Here is a 23336-nt window from a genome sequence, read left to right on the forward strand (position 1 = left end):
ATCCCTATTCCCTGAAGTTCCAAGTTCACACTGGAATTGCTGTCAGAAGTTCACAGGGACGGAGAGAGGGAGGGAAGGAAGGGCAAAGGGGAAAAGGGACAGAGGAAGGAAGGCTCTGGATGGCAGGGGAGGGCCTGGCCAGTGCCAGTGTATAGATCTGAAGATGTCTCTAGGCTGGTCTTGTCTGGTGATGGAACAGGAGGGAAGAAGCTTGCTGTGGCCAGGAAGATCAGATTATCTCATCCTAAAACCACCACTGTGTCTGAAACATCCAGAGAAGGGGACAGAACCTACACAGGGGGCTGTCCTTGGACCCAAGTGAGGGCACATCTGTCTGTGAGTCAGGCAGTCCAAACACCACACTGAAGTTCTGTCGAATCAAGGTCAGAGTGTGGAAACCAGGTCAAGGGCGAGTCCTTGGTTCATCCATCCCTAAGAAGCGAGGGGTGCTGCCCAGTCGAGCCTTTTCCTGTTGCTCATTTTACAAAGACTCCAAAGTTGTTTTCCTGTTTACCAAGTTGGAATTTTAAAAATCACCGCAAAGTCAGTAAGCTTGCCTTTCTCCTACATCCAAAAGTTGAAAAAACCCTCAGGCATGGTTTGTGAATTTTAAAAATTGCCTTCTGAGTTTTCACATTGTGTTTAGAGTTTTGCATAGTTGAATTTGAAAACAAAGGTCATTCTTTGTAACTTACTGTAGACATTTCAAAAGAACAATCTTTGGCTAATACTAAGAAGTTACAGAAATAAACCATTCGGTCACTGGCTGCTTAAAATGGAAAAGCCAAAGGTTTTTCCGGGAGGAAACAAAAGGACGTGAGGAGTCTAGACTCTGACCACTCAGGCGAGTGTGTCTGTGTGTCACTGAGTGTGACTGCAAGTTTTAGGGGGCTTGCTCGGCACTACCTAAATCGGGTAAGCATTTTGGGGTGTGGATGAGCAGGATCTTGAGTGGCCCAGCTGTTTCTGAATGAAGGCATTTCCCGGTGGGCATATTCGCATGGGAAGAGCGCGTGCATGGGGCAGCCTGCTTCGTGCAATCCTGCCTGTGTGGGAACAGTATGAATGTGTCATCCCAGCAAGGGTGTGTGTCCCTGGGGCTGGCATTCCGTGTTACCAGGCAACCCAGTGTGTCTGGGTGTGTCCCCTTAGCGTGCGCGCGCTCTCTCTCTCTCTCTCTCTCTCCTGCTGAAGTCTCTGGGCACAGCCTGCTTGGCGGGTGTCTGGGCTGTGACCATCCGCACATGATCAGGTCTGTGACAGACGCTGTTCCTGGCCTCAGTGAACACACTCACAAAAGCACAAGCGGTGCATGGCTGGGGTTCTCCAGAACTGCTGCCTCTGGAGATGGTGGCTGAAACTGGAAGCTTCCATCTGGCCATGTGTGTGCAGAGCTTTGTGTCTGAGTGTTGGACTATGGAAGGCTCAAGTAGGACCCTGCTTACAGCTGAGGGTTTAGAGGAACTGGCTGTCCCTCCTGGGGGCCGACCTTGGGCATCGGGGGAATTTTGCAACCGTGATAGCACGTGACAGACCCTTTTTCACTGTCCTTGCAGGAATCTTTTTGAACTCAATGTTTGGAACCAGCCCAAAGTCTCTCTAGGTACCATAGGCAGTGATCCCTCTAGGCAAAAATGAAACGTCTGCAAAAGTCACAAGGCAGACCTATGAGTGCCTAAAACTGGTCCTGAAAGGAATTTTTCAGAAAGGAAAAAAAAAAGGGGGGGTGGATTTTAAAAATATTTTTGAACAAAGAAAGTGACATCTTTGAAATAATCAAAGAACTTTCTAGGTTGATTCCTTTAGAGTTCTGTACTATTTTGATTCTCAAGAGGTCTATTTTAATATTAAGAAGGTGAAAAAATGGGTTCAGAAAAGGAGATGATTTGCTCGAGCCTCACAGGGAGGTGGAGACAAGAGTTGGGACTAGAACCTGATCCTGAGGTTCCCCACCGCCCCCTCCCCCCCCCAGGTTTTCCCAGCCCGTTTCTGTTTCTGTTTACATCTGTGTGTCTCTGGGCGTGTCCCCCTCTGGCTGGTGCCCAAGCAGGCTCTAGGTGTGTCCCATCTCAGAAGGGCTCGGTGGGGGGGGGGGGGGGGGGGAGGGGGGTGTTTCTCCACTGCAGGGAAATTCCAGGGGGCAGAGCCTGCCTCAGCTGCGGTGAGACATTATTTCCTTGGGAGGAAACCAGCTCTAGGCAGCCAGGAAAGAAACAGTTTCCATTCTGAGAGGGAGGCGATGAGAGAGGAGGGAGGTAGAGGGAGGGGGAAGGGAGGCGGGAGGGAGGAGGGAGAGGGGAGGGAGGGAGCCACCCCAGGGCCCACAGGCCCCAGGCTCCCTGAAGCCTCCAGACACGGGTTTAAATTTAGACCTTCTATTCTGGTTCTCGCAGCCGGCCTCGCCCTGAAGCCATACAGCGGGCCAGTTTCCCCAGCACACCTACTCCTCCAGACGAGCTAGGGGTGGCCCGTGTAGTAAGCGCTTCTCCTGGAGGGGGCAGGCCCTGTCCTAACAAGTGTCTTCTGGCACTGTGGAATTGTGGTGCGGAGGAACGGAAGGTAGATCAAAGCCAGAAACCCACCACCCTGACTCCCATTCAGAACCCACCCCCCACCCCCCCCCTCCGTTCGCTCACCCCACTAACTCCACTGCCAGAAACCATCACGGAGAGTCACGGAGAGTCGGGCAAGAGAGGGACTGATTTAGGGCACTGGGAACGTGCAGGAGGAACAGCAACAAAACATAATCATCATTCCTAGGAACCCACGTCATTCTGGTCTCTGCTCAGATGCCCCTTCCCTGACCATCCACACCAGCCCCTGCCTCTTCCTCTCCGCCTCTCACCTGCTTCGTTTTCTTCTGGTGCACAATGACATCTGATGATGCCATGTGATGCTCTGTCTCATGGGTGCCCCTCCAGAATGGAAGATCCGGGAGAGCAGGGGCTGGGTTTGCTCACTGCCGTATCCCCGGTGCCTAGAGAAGTTGGCCGTATTAACCGCACCCTTGCTATGTGCCAGGCATGGTAGTAAGTGCTTTAAATGTATTCACTAATCTTATCCTCACTACAGTCCTGGGAGGGTTTTTAGCCAAGGAGGAGAAGGAAGCGCAAAGAAGTTGAGAATCTTGCCCAAGGACACATGGTTTGACCCTGGCAGTCTGCGCTCCTGCACACGCCCTCGATCACCAGAGTGACTTGGCCCTTTCCGCCCCCCCCCCCCGGCCCCCAGCCTTGCAAAGCAGCCTCTGCTGGGGAATGGCCCCCTCTCTTTCTGCTCTCGCCAGGCTCAGGAATGCTGAGCCAAACCCCTAGCCCCTGCAGCCAGCCGACCAGCCTGGTCTTTGGACAGGGAGAAGAAGGGCATTCATACTGAGGGGATCCAGAATCTCTCACCGTGAGGAGTTGTTTTTCCTGAACTCCCCGGATCTAAAAGCAGAGCCTCCCAAAAGAAGTCAGCTGTCAAAAATCCCCTCCCCAGGAGTTGTGCAACCAAGGAAGATGGACTCCTCACTGGAGAGAAGTCTGCATTGGGATAAGAATTTGCATAAAGCAAACAAACAAACAAAAACAAAAACAAACCAAAAAAGAAATCACATAAACAGATATTGTCACAAGATTACCATACCTCCTATTTTCCTAAGGGTCCATTTATCTTCCCTAAAATCTACTTGTTTTCCTGTAAATCCCCTCTCCCCCTCCCCTTCCCCATTAGGATGGTATAAAAGCCCCAAATTCTAACTACCTCCTTGAATCACATTTTTCTGTGAACGCACATGCATGTATGTGAATTAAAAAATCTGTCTTTTCTTTTGCAAATCCGTGTTTTGCCAGTTTAATTTGCATGTTCCCAAGAACTGGTTTTCTTCCAGACAATGCCGAGTTCGGTCTGGAAGGAGATACACTGATGGTGCCATTTTTCAGAGAGAAGGGGATTAGCTCACCCTGACCATTTGTTGGCGGTCAGGATGGATTATGCTAATTTTTCTTCCACCTGGTCACTGTACATCTGAGGACTCTATAATCTCTGCAAGTGAGTTTCTTTCACACAAAGCTAACATACTGGAACCTGCTCCCTCAGTCTCCTCAACATGCTTCCCGCTGAAAGGCCTGCTGGGACAATCCACTGCCTCCAAACTGTGGGCCGGCTGGTCTTAGGGGGCAAAGTGGGCGCTTACTCAGGGGAATTCACCATGGTCTGAAGGGCAACCCTTAGTTCTGGGGGCCAGAGAGGATCCCGTTTGGCAAGCCTGACTCACAGTGATCAAACTCACCAAGCACTGATAGAAAAACCAGAGTGCTATCTTCCTATTTTGCGGAGAAGCCTGCCTGGCCCACAAGATGCTTCCACTGGCAGGTCTGGACAGTCTCTCTCCCGCTGTGTGAGTCTGGCAGGAAACCATACTATGCTGCGATTTCTGGTTGAGCCTGGGATCTACTGGTGTATCTCAGTGGCCCAAAGCGATGAAAGGGTCAGATGTCCGTGAGAAGCCCCCTGCCCGATATGTGGTTTGTTAGGAGAAAGCACCTGTTCCTCACCTCAAAGCTGATTTCAGAGAATGACATGTGAACACCTATAGACTTGGAAGTGCTCTCAGTGTGGGGATAGGACAGGCCATCTACCCAGCCCACCGCCAGGCCTCTGAGCATCTTTCTGAGGGGTCCCCAGCCAGCGGCTGCTGGCCTGCCTCACATACCTGGTAAGAGATGCTGGAGGGGAGAGCTGCTTGTTGCTGGAGATTTCCGTATTAGGAGAGTGACATTTATTATAAAGAGCTCCGAGCTCGGCTTGGGAAGACAAGGCTAACCTCTGGATAGACAGAGATCTTGGCACCCTAACACCCAGATTTGGGGACACCACAAAGAGCCTTCTACCCAAAGAACAACCCACCTCTGACCCGCCTGCCCCAAATTTACCATGTAGTCATTTTCGGAGTTAAGGTACGATAGTCCCGCAAGGCCCCTTTTGAATTGCAAATCCACCTAAAGAGGAATACAGAACTATTTAACCCAGGATCTGTAGGTGGGTAAATGAATTCTAGAACTACCCTGAAATTTCTGGCTATGTCTGGGTACTCCTGTTCCTATGGAAAGACATTCTTTTTCAACAGACTGCTGGGAAACGACCAGAGAAATGAAAGGGAAAGAACCAGGAGGAAACTATTTATATGTAGCCAGGATCAATTTGTTCAATAGAAAAGCCAGGTGCAGACCAGGGGCTTAACATCTTATGATTTAAATAAGAAAAGGCAGGGTTCCAGCTCACGCTCATTTTGGCCTTCGATGGGGCAAGCAGTTCTGGAAGGAAAGAGAAGCTGGTGACGTTTGAGGCCCGGGGACTGGGAGGGAGAGAAGCTTCTCATCAACCTTCTTAAGACTTTTGACTATCGGCCCAGGTGCTCAGAACAATTGAACAACTGGTGTTTAACAATTCATTCGGCCTGATAATAAACTGCAGATGCTCCCGCCCCTAGCTCCCAGACCTGGCTCTGGGCTGCGCTGCTCACGGGCTCCCGGGGCCTCCTGGCGCCAGGAAAACCCCGCACATGCGCGAAGCAGGGACCCAAGGACCCCGGCAAAGGAGCAAGTGTCGAGTGGGAGCGGCACAGACGGTCCTCCAGCGAGACTTGGGGCACAGTGCGCATCTTCGCTTATAATGCCCAGAAGGACTAGAAGGACCACAAGCATCTAACCAAAGCCACTGAGACAGGGAAATGAAGAACCCCATAAAAAATCTGCTTCGTGCTCTTTTTCCTGCTTCCATTCTTGCTAGGCCCTGCACCCCCGCCCCCACTCGATACATGCCCCCTGATGCAAGTAGTGTGTGTCCTCCTTATAAAGGACAAGGAGTTAATGATTTCTCTAGAATAGTGACATCCAAGGCAGGACCAGGTGAGAATGACCAGAGGAAGCCATCCTATGTGTATTCCAGACCACCAGCAAGGCATCTCCATGCCAAGACCCCCTGGCTCCAAGGAAGAACACCTGGGCCCTTTGTTCTCACTCGACCCTGGATGCCTAAGAAGCCCCATACACCAGACCACCTCCTCAATAAAAACCCCAAACCGCGAACACAGATGGGACTCTCTTCTTTCCTTTCTGAGTCTCCTGGACACTCTGCACCTGCACTCGCTCTCTCTCTCTCTCTCTCTCGCCTTGGAGTAAACTCTGCTTTCACCTCCTGCTGCCTTACCTTGGATTTCTATCCTGGGAGCAGCGAGATAGCCTCTTGGCTGGTGCTGCAGGACCCCCTCTGGGACCGCAGACCCGGAGCGCTGGCGTCACCACCAGGGTGCCATGTGGGCCACCCCCAGCAGATGGCAGCGTGTAGCCAGCCTGCTGAGGAAGCGTGCCAGCTGCGCACCGCACACGGGATTGGGGACCGGATGCCCGGAGAGAGGACTGGCAGGGTGACTCCAAGGGCAAGACGCGTGGTGGGCAGGACGAAGCAGTTCCTTCATCTTTTCTGTTTCATAGAGCGCTCTGGAGTCTGGCGAGGCCTTTGGACCCTTCTCAGAGTGAGATTTTTGTTTGTTTGTTTTTAAGTAATCTCTACACCCATTGTGGGGCTCGAACTCACAACCCAGAGATCACGAGTCACATGCTCCACCGACTGAGCCAGCCAGGCACCCCCAGAGTAAGATTTTTTTTTTTTTTAGTGTGTAATCATTTTTTTTTTTTTAAAGATTTTATTTATTTATTCATGAGAGAGAGAGAGCGGCAGAGGGAGAAGCAGGCTCCCAAGGAGCAGGGAGCCCGATGTGGGACTCGATCCCAGGACCCTGAGATCATGACCTGAGCCGAAGGCAGACGCTTAACCATCTGAGCCACCCAGGCGCCCAATCATTTTTTTTTTTTTAAGATTTTATTTATTCATTTGAGACACAGAGATACAGAGGGAGAGAGCATGAGCAGGGAGAGAGGCAGAGGGAGAAGGAGAAGCAGGCTCCCCGCCGAGCCAGGAGCCCGATGTGGGGCTCGATCCCAGGACGCTGGGATCATGACCTGAGCCGAAGGCAGACGCTTAACCATCTGAGCCACCCAGGCGCCCCCAGAGTAAGATTTTTAAATGCATAAAGTAAAATACCCAGGATCACAAAGGAAGCCAATTATATTGAAATACAATGTGGTGGTGAGCCTGATGACGACTATGAGTTTGAAGTTATGATGAGTGTAGATGAGATTCAATGTCGGCCACAGCTGTGGTGTGATATAAAAAGAGCGGTGACTCCCACTAGGGACAAAGTCCCAGGAACGGCTCGTACTACCGTGCAGTGATGTCTACAAACACAATTGAAGGAAATGCTAGATTTCAATGAAAGATTAGCGAAAATAGACATGCACATTCTTCCCGTCCGAGAGCATGGACGCCCAGAACCTTAATCACAGACTAAGAAACTGAGCAGTGAAGGTTTGAAGGGACACCGAGTGGGGAAGATAACATGGATTTCTAGCCCATCTCCCCAAACCAGTGTGTACTTCTGCCATTCAAAGTGAGTATCACAAATGGCTAACAGACACATGAAAAAATGTTCATCATCATTAGCCATCAGGGAAATCCAAATCAAAACCACATTGAGATACCACCTTACACCAGTTAGAATGGCAAAAATGGACAGGGAAAGAAACAACGAATGTTGGAGAGGTTGTGGAGAAAGGGGAACCCTCTTACACTGTTGGTGGGAATGCAAGTTGGTGCAGCCACTTTGGAAAACAGTGTGGAGGTTCCTCAAAAATTTAAAAATAGAGCTACCCTATGACCCAGCAATTGCACTACTGGCTATTTACCCCAAAGACACAGATGTAGTGAAAAGAAGGGCCATATGCACCCAATGTTCATAGCAGCAATGTCCACAATAGCCAAACTGTGGAATGAGCCAAGATGCCCTTCAACAGATGAATGGATAAAGAAGATGTGGTCCATATCTACAATGGAATATGACTCAGCCATCAGAAAGGATGAATACCCAAGTTTTACATCAACATGGATGGGACTGGAGGAGATTATGCTAAGTGAAATAAGTCAAGCAGAGAAAGGCAATTATCATATGGTTTCACTTATTTGTGGAACATAAAGAATAGCACGGAGGACATTAGGAGAAGGAAAGGAAAAATGGGTGGTGGTATTGGAGGGAGAGATGAACCATGAGAGACTATGGACTCTGAGAAACAAACAGGGTTTTAGAGGGGAGGGCGGAGGGGGGATTGGTTAGCCCGGTGATGGGTATTAAGGAGGGCACGTACTGCATGGAGCACTGGGTGTTATACGAAAACAATGGATCATGGATCACCACATCAAAAACCAATGATGTATTGTATGGTGACTAACATAACATAATAAAATTTTTTTAAAAATCTGCACAAGCTAATGAAAATATTGTTTCTTTGCTTTTAGCTGGTATTGTAGTTGATGGTATGATGCCAAAAAAAAACAAAAACAAAAACAACAAAGTGAGTATCAGAAACAAAAACAAAAACAAAAGTGAGTATCAGAGACCCAAAAGGCATGGCAGGGGCAGGGGAGAGCCAAGGGAGGTTTGGGGACTGGTCTGGCTTCGGCCAGGACACTCTGCCCCAGCTGGAAGTAGGTGTGATGTTGACAGGAGTGGATGGTCCACCCAATGCCTCCAGGCCCTCTGGTGACCAGTGAAATTCGGGGCCCGCCTGGGAAGACCGATCAGGGCTCCTCTCCCTCTCATTTCTCCATCAGCCCTCAAACGCCTCCCCAGTTCACTCCTGGGGAGACCATGCCTGAGCACCTGGAAGTCAAGAACCGCTCCCCCGGAGCCTCCTCCCTTTGGAAAGTAGTTCACTTCACCTCGATAATGGCCAACAAGGAGGAAGTCGGGGGGAGCCCTTCCCCCTGTTAATGCTTCAATCCTAACAGATACTCTGAGTCTTATTAAAAAGAGAACACAGAGGAGCCTGGGTGGCTCAGTCGGTTGGGCGTCCGATTCTGACTCTTGATTTCACCTCAGGTCATGATCTCATGGGTGGTGAGATCCAGCCCTGTGTCCAGCTTGGAGCTGAGCAAGGAACCTGCTTGGAATTATCTCTCTCCCTCTCCCTTTGCCCTCCCCTGCCTCGTGTTCTTTCTCTCTTAAAAAAACAAACAAACAAAAAGACTTTGGATCAATTGATTAAGTTGAAGTATAAACAGAGCAAATACAAATGTTATGTCAAAGTTATATTTAGTGAATTGATAAAAAAATTATGGTTATGTAGGATAGCTTTGTTATTCTTAGGAAATAAATAGGAGTAAGGGGCCACAGTATATGCAACTAGCTTTCAAATGTTTCAGGAAAAAGTCTGTGTAGGCACGCCTGGTTGACTCAGTCGGTTGAGCGACCAACTCTTGGTTTTGGCTCAGGATGTGATCTCGGGGTGGTAGGATTGAGCTCTGAGTTGGGGTCCTGTGCTCAGCAGGAAGTCTGTCTGCTCGAGGTTCTCTCCCCCTCCCCCTCCCCCAGCTCAAACACGCACACACACCCTCTCTCTCTAAAATAAAAAAATAGGGGCGCCTAGGTGGCTCAGTCGTTAAGCGCCTGCCTTCGGCTCAGGTCATGATCCCAGGGTCCTGGGATAGAGCCCCGCATTGGGCTCCCTGCTCGGCGGGAAGCCTGCTTCTCCCTCCCCCTCTGCCTGTCACTTCCCTGCTCGGGCTCACTTGCTCCCTCTCTCTCTCTGCGTCAAATAAATAAAAAATCTTAAGAAAAAAATTTAAAAATAATACTAAAATTAAAATAAAATAAATCTTTAAAAAAGAAAAATATGTATGTACACATATGTATATATGAACAGGTATATGTATGTATACAAGTGTGTATATACTTATGTATATATATATAGAGAGAGAGAGAGAGAGAGGTTGAAAGTAAATAGGGAAAATGTTGAAATAGGTGACTCTGAATAAAAAGATATAGGAGTATCCTTGTATTATTTGTATTCTTGCAACTTTTCTGTAAGTTTGGAATTTTTTCCAGGAAAACTCACCAAAAACATTTATTAGCAAACCAAAGAAGAGCGCTAGTATGGACAAAACATTATTTGGCCACCCTACCTAAGACTCATCTAAAGTCTAAAATGGCCAATGTGAGGGGCGCCTGGGTGGCTCAGGTGGTTAAGCAACTGCCTTCGGTTCAGGTCATGATCCCGGGGTCCTGGGATCGAGCCCCGAATCAGGCTCCTTGTTCAGCAGGGAGCCTGCTTCTCCCTCTCCCTCTGCTTGTGTCTCCCTCCCACCCTGCTTGTGTTCTTTGGCTCTATCTGTCAAAAAAATATAAATGAATGAATGAATGGATGAATGAAATGGCCAATGTGGGTTTGAACTGGAAGCAGGTCCTGGGATTCTGGGCTTAAAGAGTTGCAGTCTCAAAATTTAGTGTTTCTTTTTTTTTTTTTTTTTAAAGATTTTATTTATTTATTTGACAGAGAGAGAGAGACAGCAAGAGAGGGAACACAAGCAGGAGGACTGGGAGAGGGAGAAGCAGGCTTCCCGCGGAGCAGGGAGCCCGATGCGGGGCTCGATCCCAGGACTCTGGGACCATGACCTGAGCCGAATGCAGACGCCCAATGACTGAGCCACCCAGGCGCCCTCAAAATTTAGTGCTTCTTTTCTGCCTGACAGGCATTTGCCTCTGTATGCAAGGCTACAGAGAATATTCATAAAATCAGCCTCTATTATTGTGCTATGATGACGGAGCCCTGGAGCGGGGGCAGCAGGGATAGAGATGACTGGATGTGGCCCCCGCCGTAGGAGGCTGCTGGTAGTTGGGGGCGATCCTGATGCGATGGGGCTCTGCTGCCCGGGGCCAGCCCAGCCAGTGGGCCCAGGCCCTGAAGTGCTAAAGGCTAGGACACAGGCACTAGGGTCTAGGTAACAGCCTGCAGTGATCTACTTGGGGTGTCCGCCGTACACATTGTTGACAGGACACTGCTGAGCAGTGGAATGAAATAGAACAAGAACCGACCATCCACAGCCTTCATCCCTCACCTTGATTTTCATAAAGGGGTCTAGGGTCTACGAGTATTCTGAGGTCCAAGTAAAGATCTGGAAGATTTCTACCCCGTCACTCCTTTTTCCTTATCCCACTCTGGGTAGGAATTTAACATACTGGGGCACCTGTGTGGCTCAGTCGGTTGGGTGTCTGCCTTCAACTCCGGTCGTGATCCCAGGGTCCTGGGATCGAGCCTTGCATCGGGCTCCCTGCTCAGGGGGAGCCTGCTTCTCCCTCTCCCTCTGCTGCTCTACCTGCTTGTGCTCTCTCTCTCTGTCAAATAAATAAAGTCTTAAACAAACAAACAGGAATCTAACATACCTACCCTTCTCTCCCTGAGGTCTCTACTCAACTGGTGAGTCCCCTCCCCTGCCACTTCCTCCACCCTTGAACTCATATGTATAATAACGAAATCAATGGCCAACATTCACCGATATTTTATGTGCATCCCATCATATAATCCTCCTAAGAACCCAAGGAGGTAAGTGCTATTACCCCATTCTACACAATCTAGAAAACATCATCTAAGTTCACCAAGCTCCAGAGTGGAACAGGCAGGACAGGAGGGGTAGGGCAGGCGGACCTGCACAGAGAAGTTGTCCCCACCCCAGGACCTGGGAGCCCTAAGGTGGAAAGGCCGCATGAGGGGGGTACTGTCCAAGATTTATGCATCTCCATGAATACAGCAGGGTGTCCTGAGCACAGACTTGGGAACCAGGCTACTTGGGTTCAAACCCCGGCTTAGCTGATCACTAACTGGGGGAACTTGGACAAGCATCTCCACCTCTCTATATCTGTTTCCTCCTCTGTGAAATGGGGATAATAATAGTACTTCATGAGGTGACTCTGAGGATTAATGAGTTACACACATAGAGATTATTAAAAATTTATTTACTTATTTGAGAGAGAGAGTGCAAAGGCATGGGGAGGGGTAGAGGGAGAGAGAAACCCAAGCAGACTCTGTGCTGAGCACAGAACCCAACCTGAGGCTCGATCCCACGACCTGCGATCACGACCTGAGCCGAAACCAAGAGTCAGACGCTTAACCGACTGTGCCACCCAAACCTGCCCACTTTCCAAAGAGCTCGCCATCTTCCATCCAGTATCATTGTGTCCTAGCCTGTCTGCATTCGTTTGTGGTCATATTCTGTACATGTAATAAATGTTTATACCCTAAAAAAAAAAAAAGAAGGAAGTGCAAAAGGCTGAGAAAGAGATTAAGGTAGAAAGATTACAGGAAGGGGTGTGTGTGTGTGTGTGTGTGTGTGTGTGTGTGTGTGTGTGTGTGTGTGTGTGTGTGTGTGTGTGTAGTGTTTTTAAATGCAAAGAAATAGATCTGCAAGGATGCACAGCAAATTGCTAACAGTACATTGGGGGTTGCAGGAGCAGGGAGAGATGAGACACGGGCTTCTGAATTTTATTTGTATAGGTGTCAGCCTTTTTCCAAAAACATTTAATGACAAGCATGTACTGCCATTGGACTTTAAAAAAAATGTATCAAGTAAGAAAAAGTCTTTTTCAAATACTTTCTTTTTTTCAAATACTAGTCGGCCCATTTAACATGGGCTGAAAATGGGCTTGTAATTAACACAGGAAAAGTTTCCCTTAAAATTTAGCTAGAGGGCTTGGAATTTCCAACAGGGCAACAGCAAGGGGATATTCTCAGTAGGGTCTTCAGTTAAGAAGATTCCCCTTGGGGCACCTGGGTGGCTCAGTTGGTTAAGCGACTGCCTTCAGCTCAGGTCATGATCCTGGAGTCCCAGGATCGAGTCCCGTGTCGGGCTCCCGGCTCAGCAGGGAGTCTGCTTCTCCCTCTGACCCTCCCCCATCTCATGTGCTCTCTCTCTCTCTCTCTCTCTCATTCTCTCTCTCTCAAATAAATAAATAAAATCTTTAAAAAAAAAAAAAAAAGAAGGTTCCCCTTGCCATGCCCACGGCCCCCCTTCCAACAGTGATTTACCAAAGACTGAAAGAGATGTTGCCTAGCTGTGTGAATGGAGGTGATGCTGGACTACCTGGAGACTCTTTCTCCAAGGTCTTCCCAAAGGAACCTATGCATTTTCTGGTAAGGGCTGGACCAGCTGCTTGCCAACCCAGAATTGCTGAGATTCCAAATTTGGGGTAATCTTCCCCCCAACAGGCCACACTTTGAGCACTTTAGAGCAGTGGCTCTGGGGTGGGGCCCAGGACTCTGCATTTCTAACCAGCTCCCCGGCCCACAGCCTCACCTGAGTAGGGAGGGTCTGGAGTACTTGACCTAGAGGCCCTCTACCCTCCTGAACTTGCACCTTTGGATCCACAGACTATCAATGTCCATTCAGATTTGGTTGCCAAACAATCCCTGGGGCCATAAGTGTGAGCTTGAGCACCGCATGCCTTACTCTTGATGAACACTGGTGTCACTATGTCGGAGACAACTTCATCAGGGAAGTTGGTCAGCTTCCCAGAGCAAGCCTTCTCATCCCACACCAAGCCCCACGGAGTGGCCAGGTGGGGAACGGGGGTGGAGCACAGCCCTCCCTCCTCACCCTTACCTTCCACAAAGTGTCCTAGCTGCCTAGGCAAGCAGACATTTCTCAACCTGCCCATGAAACCAGTTTCCCCAGATCCTTGCAAGATGGTTCCTACCTGTTGGGTGTGCCGCCCCCATCCAGTTGTGGAACAAAGACCATCTGTCAAGAATTTAAAAATGGGAATAAATGTTGTTGAACGTACATAAGAAATCATATTTTTCTACTTTTTTGTATGTTGAAAATTGATAAGTTTTTAAAAATTTAGTGCCTGGGTAGCTCAGTCGGTTAGGCATTCAACTCTTGGTTTTGGCTTGGGTCGTGATGTCAGGGTCAGCATGTAATCAAGCCATCCCCACCCCCTCCCCACCGCCCCGGGGCAGGCTCCAAGCTCAGCTCAGAGTCTGCTTAAGACTCTCTCTCCTGGGGGCGCCTGGGTGGCTCAGTCGTTAAGCGTCTGCCTTCGGCTCAGGTCATGATCCCAGGGTCCTGGGATCGAGCCCTGCATCGGGTTCCCTGCTCCGCGGGAAGCCTGCTTCTCCCTCTCCCACTCCCCCTGCTTGTGTTCTGTCTCTCTCTGTCTCTCTCTCGTCAAATAAATAAAATCTTAAAAAAAAAAAAGACTCTCCTTCTTCCTCTGCCAGCATACTTGCACCCCCACACTCGCACACACGCTCTCTAATTAATTAATTAATTAATTAGAAATAAAGCAGTTCCTTTTCTGGGGCACCTGGTTGGCTCAGTCAGTGCGGCCTACAACTTCATCTCAGGGCTGTAAGATCAAGCCCCACGTTGGGTGGAGCGATTACTTAAAAAAAATAAAATACAGTCTTAAAAAATAAATAAATAAATAAAGCAGTTTGTCTCAAGGTAGATGGACCTTAGAAGTACGTATATAGGAAAATGTCCCTTAGTTCGTTATCACTAACAAGTTTGAAAGTCTGCACAACTACAAAATCCTAAATGCCAATGTGAGGGCAGAACCACTTTACTTCTACCCTTCTAAGTTCTTTGGCTAGTCTAATAATTAAATTGACATAAGACAGAGAAACAGGAAAAAAAAAATAAATTTAATTTTGTAGGTACAGAAGTCCCATAAAAATATGAGACCCAAAGGCAGTCACACAATGGAGGCTCACAGGCCATCCTGAGCTGAGGAAAGAGATGGGGCTGGGGCTTCAAAGGGGAGGAGGGCAATTTGCAGGAAGATGAGAAGAGCAGATGTTTGCTAAGCAGATGTTGGCCCTGCCATGTGGGTAAGTCTTTCAGATTAAAAAAAAAAAAAATTATCTCTGGTAATAACTCTCTTTCTGGGCCAGGCTCCCCATCTAAATTTCTTTTAGGCAATGAAGGGAGAGGTAAAAGTTTTTTCTGAGTCTGCTGAGACTTGACTGCCTTCAGGTCAAAATAATCTACATGCCAAAGTGGCACATTTTGGGGTGGCATATTCTGTTCCCTTCAGTCCCATCTTTGAAACTTGCCCAAGAAACTTCACAGTTCATAAGCTGAGTTGGTAAATCGCCCTATCTCACCGAACCAGTCTCTTAGTCCGGAGAGTAGGCCAGTTCAATTAAACAGCTGTGTCTCATTTTAGGAGGTGGGAATGCAGGTGGACTCCCAAAGTTAGGTCTATTGTGCAAGCAATCAGATATGTAATAAGAGGCATTTCTATGGAAACAAAAGAAAAATAATGGTTAATGATGGAGAAAATTATACTCCCACTTTCTGAGTTCTGAAGGCAGCTAGTTGAGAAGATTTCTAGATATCTGGCTCCAAACCTCTTCAGATGGAGTGAGAAAGGGCCGTGGCAACCTGATAGATTTTTATGGTTGGCAGTTTGAATGTCTCTGGTGATCTTTCTAAGTGGCATGGAGGCATAAAGATTGCCCGTACATGAGCTGTTGCGGTGATTTCTTTGAAGTTTATATCAAATTGTCCAGCTTTAGCTTGCTTGCATGGCTTTAGGGAAAGAACCCCGTTTTAGTTCTCAATGATTCCAAGTCAGAAGGGTCAAAAAAGTAGAAGACTATGTAGGGTGCCTGGCTGGCTCAGTTGGTGGAGAGTGAGACTCTTGATCTTGGGGCTGAGAGTTTGAGCTCCCTGTCGGGTGTAGAGATTACTTAAAAATAAAAAAAAAATTTTTTTAAGATTTTATTTTAGGGGTGCCTGGGTGGCTCAGTCGTTAAGTGTCTGCCTTTGGCTCAGGTCATGATCCCAGGGTCCTGGGATTGAGCTCTACATCGGGCTCCCAGCTCCGTGGGAGGCCGGCTTCTCCCTCTCCCAACTCCCCCTGCTTATGTTCTCTCTCTCGCTGTGTCTCTCTCTGTCAAATGAATAAATAAAATCTTAAAAAAAAAGATTTTATTTTATTTGAGACAGAGAGAGAATGAGCAGGGGGTAGGGGGAAAGGGAGAAGCAGACTCCTTGCTGAGCAGGAAGCCCGATGCAGGGCTCAATCCCAAAACCCTGGGATCATGACCTGAGCTGAAAGCAGATGCCCAACCAACTAAACCACCAGGTGCCCCAGCTGGAACTTTTTATAAGGAATCTCATATTGGACTTTTTTTTTTTTAAGATTTTATTTATTTATTAGAGAGCGAGCGAGAGAGAAACAGCATGAGAGGGGAGAGGGTCAGCGGGAGAAGCAGGCTCCCCACTGAGCCGGGAGCCCGATGTGGGACTCGATCCCAGGACTCCAGGATCATGATCTGAGCTGAAGGCAGTTGCTTAACCAACTGAGCCACCCAGGCGCCCTCATATTGGACTTTTAAAAGCCTCTCCAGGCTAAGAAGACACCATCAGACTTTGCCTGTAATATGTATAGATTTGGGCAAATTCGTCTTTTCCTGAGGTCCCCAAAGTATCCTAAGGTTCCTGAGCCTGCCAGAAAGTGACCATCTTTACTTACCTGGTAAAACTGCTGGGAACCCTGTAAGCAGGGCACCAGGCCAATTTTTCCAAGGGCCTTTATTGGCTCTACAAAGTCAACATTAGTTCCTTAAAGCCGTTTGATCATGTCTGAATCTATGTATTCTATTCTCAAATATGATATTCCAGTGAAAACCATGGTAATATAACCAGTGTTTCCAATTATGCCTGTTACAAGGAGAACAGATTCTTACTGAACTCAAGCAAATAAATATACTGTAATAAAGAATATTCGCTAAGTTCCCCAATGCTGGAGGGATCAGGCAGGGAGAAAAAGTCAATGTTTCATCTTTGTTTACAAAGGTATACTTTACCAAATTGCTGTAAGTTATAGTTAGCTTAAGAAAAAAGAGAAAAAAATTCCTTAAATCTGGAAAATCAAAACATTAAAGAATCAGCAATATTTCAAAAAAAAGTCATAAAATATTATAATCATCCTCCTCAGCTCATTTAGTCCCACGCTAATTTTTGCTCTGCTTGAATTCAGTTTGTCCATTAGTTCTAGAAATTCTTAGCCAGTTCAGTGTTATGATCTTAAAGTTATCAGAAACCTATCTTTGTCCAAGTCCTTTCCATGAATTTTCTTGAAGATGAAGCACTTTTACAAGAACACTTTTGCAAAAGCATTAGAGTAAAACAATAACTCCCTATAAATGACAAAAGTGTATAAATGACCATGGTTAAATACCTGAGGAGAGGGGCACCTGGGTGGCTCAGTGGTTGGGCATCTGCCTTTGGCTCAGGTCATGATCCCAGGGTCCTGAGGTTGAGCCCCCCATCCGGCTCACTGCTCAGTAAGGAGTCTGCTTCCCCCTCTTCCTCTCCCCCTCCCCCTGCTCATGCTCACACTCCCTTGACAAATGCCTCTTCATGTCTCATATCTCTTCTTACCAAAACCACATATTACTTTCCTTGCATACAGAGTTGTTTCCCTTACTATTTCTCATAATTTTTTTTTCAAGATTTTTTGATTTTTATGAGACTGATGCGCTACCTACTGCGCTAACGAGGCACCTGAGATTTTTTGATTTTTAAATAATCTCTATACTGAATGCAGGGCTTGAATTCATGACCCCAAGATCAAGAGTCTCATGCTCCACCAACTACACCAGCCAGGCACCCCTATTTCTCATAGTTTTAATGTCATTTATTTTTTTGGAATTCTTAATCCTTAGAAACTTGAATTTCTAGTGAAAACTAAGATGTAAATTGTTATACTTTCATTCTTTAGACTGGCAAATTTATAAATACATTTCAGAATTTCTAGAAGCATATGCTTTTTTTATAGTATAATTTTCCAATGTAGTACAAACACATCTAAATATCTTTTTAGTTTCTCTGTAATAAGAAGCAAAATGTAGATAAACCCATGTTCGATAATTAATGTTTCAAGATTTTATCTTACTTGGAAATGATCTAGATAGTCAATGAATTTCCATCACTTAACTTAGTAAAACTCTAATGGTGGAAGTTATCAAGTGATTTTGGAAAGTTTTGTTTTTTTTTTAAGATTTATTTATTTATTTTAGAGAGAGAGCGAGCACAAGCAGGAGGGGCAGAGGGTGAGGGAGAGAGAATCTCAGGCAGACTCTGCACTGAGCCCGATGTAGGGCTTAACCTCACGACCTGAGCTGAAACCAAGTATTGGACGCTCTACCAACTGAGCCACCCAGGTGCCCCGATTTTGGAAGGCATTTTTAAGTATACACACCATAAAACATAATTACGGCTGAAAAGTTCACCTAAAAGTTCTTATTCCAATTACATCTATCTCAGTCACGGGTTCCCAACAATTATGCTCAGACTACCCACAAGAACTTTATGAGAGACATTAGATGGAGTCAGCCATCATCCCAAGCTATTTCTCTTGCAGACAAATTTTGTAACAGAGATAGCATGAATTTTTTTGACTACTAAACCCAGGTAGAATAAAAGTTGTATGTCTGGTCTGCATTATATTTAATGCTGAGAATTCTGAAGACATGTCTATTTTTTTAAGGATTTATTTATTTGAGGGGCGCCTGGGTGGCTCAGTCGTTAAGCGTCTGCCTTCGGCTCAGGTCATGGTCCCAGGGTCCTGGGATCGAGCCCCGCATCGGGCTCCCTGCTCTGTGGGAAGCCTGCTTCCCCCTCTCCCGCTCCCCCTGCTTGTGTTCCCTCTCCCACTGTGTCTCTCTCTGTCAAATAAATAAAATAAAATCTTAAAAAAAAAAAAAAGGATTTATTTATTTGAGAGAGAGAGAGAGAGAGCATGATCAAGGAGAGGGGCAGAAGGAGAAGGAGAGAGAGAATCTCAAGCAGACTCCCTGTTTAGCTCGGAGCCAGATCCCAGGACCCTGAGATCATGACCTGAGCCAAAATCAAGAGTTGGCTGCTCAAAAAAAAAAAAAAAAAAAGAGTTGGCCGCTCAAACTGACTGAGCCACCCAGGCACCCCTGAAGACGTGTCTATTTTAATTAAACCAATCAACTTAAACTAGCTTCAGTTACTGAATATTTTCCCAGATCATGTGAACTTGAAAAACATTTGAATTTGTTTCTATTATATTTCTGAGGGTTTAGCAATACTTAGTTCATATAAGTGCTTATTTTAAACCAGTTGAATAGATCTCCTGCAAATTAATATTGGCAGTACCATCAGGAAGTAGAAAAATATCACACATCTGCAACATACAAATATAGACACACACAAACATATAGACAAATACAGAAACTGTATAGCTTTCATTCTAAAATTTTACCATGAGTCAGGTATGATAATTACAAAACGCACTGGTTTATAAAAGAACAGTTGGATCCAAATTTTGTTTTGGCAGTTGAAATAAGTTCACCTTCTTAGATGGGTAAAGTTTTTTTTTTTTTTAAGCAATCTCTTCATCCCACATGGGGCTCAAACTCACAACCCCAACATCAAGAGTCGCATGCTCCACTGACTGAGCCGGCGGGCCCCATGGCTAAGGCTTTTTACTAATATTTGTGGAGAGGACATTTAAGATATTTCATTAGCCTAATTCGCAAATAGTTCCTTTTTTATCCTTTTGATAGGAAACCTCTCCCTAGGAGCACCTGCCTGGCTCAGTTGGTAGAGGACATGACTCTTGATCTTGGGGTCATGAGTTTGAGCCCCACACTGAGTGTAGAGCTTAAAAAATAAAAATCTTAAAACAAAAACAAAAACAAAAACAAACAAACCTCTCTCTAAAGTTTGCATCTCAAAAAGCTGGTTATCAGGTCCTAGAGAAGATGGAATAGAAAATCTGTACCACAAAGGCAGCCAAGTTTTCTCCAAGAAGTTTGGAGTATATTTCCCTCTTATCAAAGATCTAGAGAAATTATTATTTATATTTTCCCTCTTTTTTTTAAAGATTTTATTTATTTAAGAGCAAGAGAGAATGGGGGAGAGAGAGAGAAACGAGAGGGGTAGAAGGAGAAGCAGACCTTCCTGATGAGCAGGGAGCCCGATGCAGGACTCGATCCCAGGACTCCAGGATCATGACCTGAACTGAAGGCAGACATTTAACTGACTGAGCCACCCAGGGACCCAGTTTTCCCTCCTTTTCTTAAGTGTAGGACAATTCTGTTTCCAATATCCCAATCTTTTACAGTACCTGCAAGCATTTTGAGATGAATAGGAGAGTTTTGGAGGATGGTGAAGATAGGTGGACTTTGAATTGTTTCTAGAGCTGTATTTCTGGTTTTACAAAGATTTGTAAGAATAGGACAGTTGCTTTTTTTTTTTTTTTAAGATTTTTATTTATTTGAGAGAGAGAGAAAGAGAGCGCACAAGTGGAGGGAGGGGCAGAGGGAGAAAGAGAAGCCGACTCCCCACTGAGCAGGGAGTCTGATGCAATTCAGAGCTTGATTGCAGGACCCTGAGATCATGACCTGAGCCAAACGAGCCACCCAGACGCCCCAGGACAGTTGCTTTTAATTTCTCAAAGAATTGGGTTGAAGCCTAAATGATATTGAGGTGCTGATCCGCCCACCCAACTACATTATCTTAAATTTGCTTCTTTTTTTATCAGCGAGATGTCCAACTAAGATGGAAATCAAAAGATTTCTATGTTCTAGAGCTTCAGGGTTTAATGCAATATGCCCTTGTAAAGTCTTTATAAGACTCTAACAAAGGCTTTCTTTCTGCGTGCGCAATTCAACCTTGGGCCAATTCACCTTAGGGGGAAAAAACCTTTACTGTTGCTTCTATCAGTCCCTGAACGTCATTTTTAGGAGCGCCTAGGAGAAATTCTGGTCATCTGTTTACTCCTTGAGGGGGCGTTTCCTCAGGGAGCCATCTGGCTTGTCTGTTAACTTCAGTGTAATTACAGGTGGAAAGAACACCCCTTAGCAGCTAATCAAGGTTCCTGCGAGCCGGTGATCTTTCTAACTCTTCTTTAAATTTGGTAGGATATTCTGAAAGTGGAGGTAAAAGGATTTTATCATTTAAAAGTTCTGCTGCTTGTCTCTGTTTGCATGAATTCTTTATGGTCAGGATCCAGGATATTTCCACAAAGACATTGCATAGGAAGACCTGAGGCTGGCAGACCCTGATTACAGAATCCTGGAGAGTAGGAGGAGTTGTAAGAAACAGCGAAGTGAGCCCTGCAACCTGTCCCCTCACACCCCCCCCTAACCTCCCCACCCCGACTCCCATTCTTCTGCTAAATTCACTTCCTGGCCCTCAGCATTACACAGGTAACCAGTACCCTGGGCCTGGAGATCAAGTCAGAACACTCTCTGTAAATCTCAAAGGAAAAGGGAAGCTAAACCAGGCAGATGGGGCAGGATTTTGAGAAGGGGAATTTACATTGAATGTGGATTTTAATTTTTGTTCTAAGCCTGATTTTTTTTTTTTTTTTTTACGATTTTATTTATTTATTTGACAGAGACACAGCGAGGGAGGGAACTCAAGCACGGGGAGTGGGAGAGGGAGAAGCAGGGTTCCCGCTGAGCAGGGAGCCCGATGCGGGGCTCGATCCCAGGACCCTGGGACCATGACCTGAGCGGAAGGCAGACCCTTAACGACTGAGCCACCCAGGCGCCCCTCTAAGCTTAATTTCTGTTCTTTCATCTTGCTAAGGGAGTCCCTGAGGCTAGCCATTATATTCCTTTGTGTCCTCTTTTTAATTGTTTTTTCCATAAGAAAAAAAAGTTGTTTTTTCCATAGATACCAATAAGACAATTGTTAGAGGAGAGCTCTCTAAACTTTTCTCTTTCAAATACAGCCAATTCAGAGGATCCATCATCTGGCCATTGACAAACAGGATCTTATATTAATCTCAGTAGTGACTCAAACCAATTAAATCTTTTTATGGTTTAACCAGGGATTCAGGAAGCATTCCAAAAGAGGGTGCAGAGGATGCAGTCCTCACAAGATCCAGAAAGTTCACTCCCATAATTAAGCCTAAGAAAGCAAAGACCTTCAGTGTCACAGGCAGTAAGAATGGTGCAGTAGAAATGGGGGCTCTGGTCTCCCGTCATCTGTGACACCAGTCAGGTGCTACTATGGGACTTTTCCTTCACCAGTTTCAACAAGGGCCCCTTATGGACCGGAACCCCTGAAGACAAACTCCCCTGAAAGCTGGCTCAGTCGGACAAAGACAGTGCTGCTTTTCGGGTCTGGAACCTACTCGGCTCTACGCCAATGCATGCCAGTACATGCGTCTGCCAGTGAGAATATTCTCCCTGGTCACAAAGCCAAGCTCTCAAGACATGGAACAGGACAAAAGGAAAAAGCTCATACGGGCTATGATTCTCCTTCTCATGACAAAGGACACAAAAGACAGAGATCAAAGGAAACAATGACTCTCTCTGGGAGAAAAGGGATCCGTAGACGCAAGAGTACTCATAACAGATCTTTACCAGAGTCACCATACTCAAGGAACTACTTCACACAAACATTTTCTCCTGCTAATCTGAATTTAGAAAAAGGGAAGAGGACTCTCACCACGCTCGCTTCCACTGGATCCTACAGGTGGAGATCCAGGTGACTGATCTGGTAAGAATTCTTAACCGTCAGTGGCTCTCGCAGCTGCAGTAGCCCTGGGGGGAAGCTGTGTCCAGTCAGCGAAGGTCCCTTTGCAGGTCTCCAAACTGTTGGGGGAGGGGGAGATTTTTCATTCTTTCTTTCTAGGTTCTTAGGCTGATACTTCAATTAACATAAAACAGATTAATAGGAGAAAAAGAAATTTTATTTTGTATGTACGGAGGGCCCCATAAAAATATGAGACCCAAAGGCAGTCACACAATGGAGGCTCACAGGCCATCCTGAGCTGAGGAAAGAGATGGGGCTGGGGCTTCAAAGGGGAGGAGGGCAATTTGCAGGAAGATGAGAAGAGCAGATGTTTGCTAAGCAGATGTTGGTCCTGCCATGTGGGTAAGTCTTTCAGATTAAAAAAAAAAAAATTATCTCTGGTAATAACTCTCTTTCTGGGCCAGGCTCCCCATCTAAATTCTTTCAGACACTGAAGGGAGAGGTAAAAGGTTTTCTTGAGTCTGCTGAGACTTGACTGCCTTCAGGTCAAAATAATCTACATGCCAAAGTGGCCCATTTTAGGGTGGCATATTCTGCTCCCCTTCACCTAAAAAAGGTATAGAACCTGCTATCTTCATTTCCTTTTATAGTCAGACCTGGTTGTAATTCCAAGTTTTATAAAGTAGCCATGTAGCCATTTGGAAGATTCTGGAATAAAGGGCAATGTGCTAGCCAGTGGGGAGTTCTGCATCTGCCAGCCTACTTTTTTTCATAGGAACAACTGGACTTTTATATCAGGAACTTTTCTAAGCCCTTTCAATGTATAAACTCATTTAATTCACCAACCCTATGAGAGTTACTACTGTTATATCCCCATTTATGAGAGGAAAATGAGGCACAAAGAAAGTGATTTGCCCAATCACAGAGCCAGT

General features: G+C 46.3%; 1 long non-coding RNA gene across 9 annotated transcripts in view; it reads right to left on the bottom strand.

Moving 5' to 3' along the window:
* The window catches only part of LOC118520953 (uncharacterized), a 35985-nt gene that overhangs the window by 7147 nt on the left and 5502 nt on the right, over positions 1 to 23336 (bottom strand). For 7 of the 9 annotated variants that reach the window (XR_013447422.1, XR_013447425.1, XR_013447427.1 and 4 more), the window contains 2 exons: positions 22378 to 22523; positions 13625 to 13668 (listed from right to left, as the gene is read on the bottom strand). This is a non-coding gene — a long non-coding RNA (uncharacterized LOC118520953). The remainder of the gene's footprint in view (positions 1 to 13624; positions 13669 to 22377; positions 22524 to 23336) is intronic. The other 2 variants (XR_013447428.1, XR_004909891.2) reach the window with 2 other exon arrangements.

The sequence above is a fragment of the Halichoerus grypus genome, chromosome 4, assembly GCF_964656455.1.
Source record: "Halichoerus grypus chromosome 4, mHalGry1.hap1.1, whole genome shotgun sequence".
NCBI classification, from domain to species: domain Eukaryota; kingdom Metazoa; phylum Chordata; class Mammalia; order Carnivora; family Phocidae; genus Halichoerus; species Halichoerus grypus.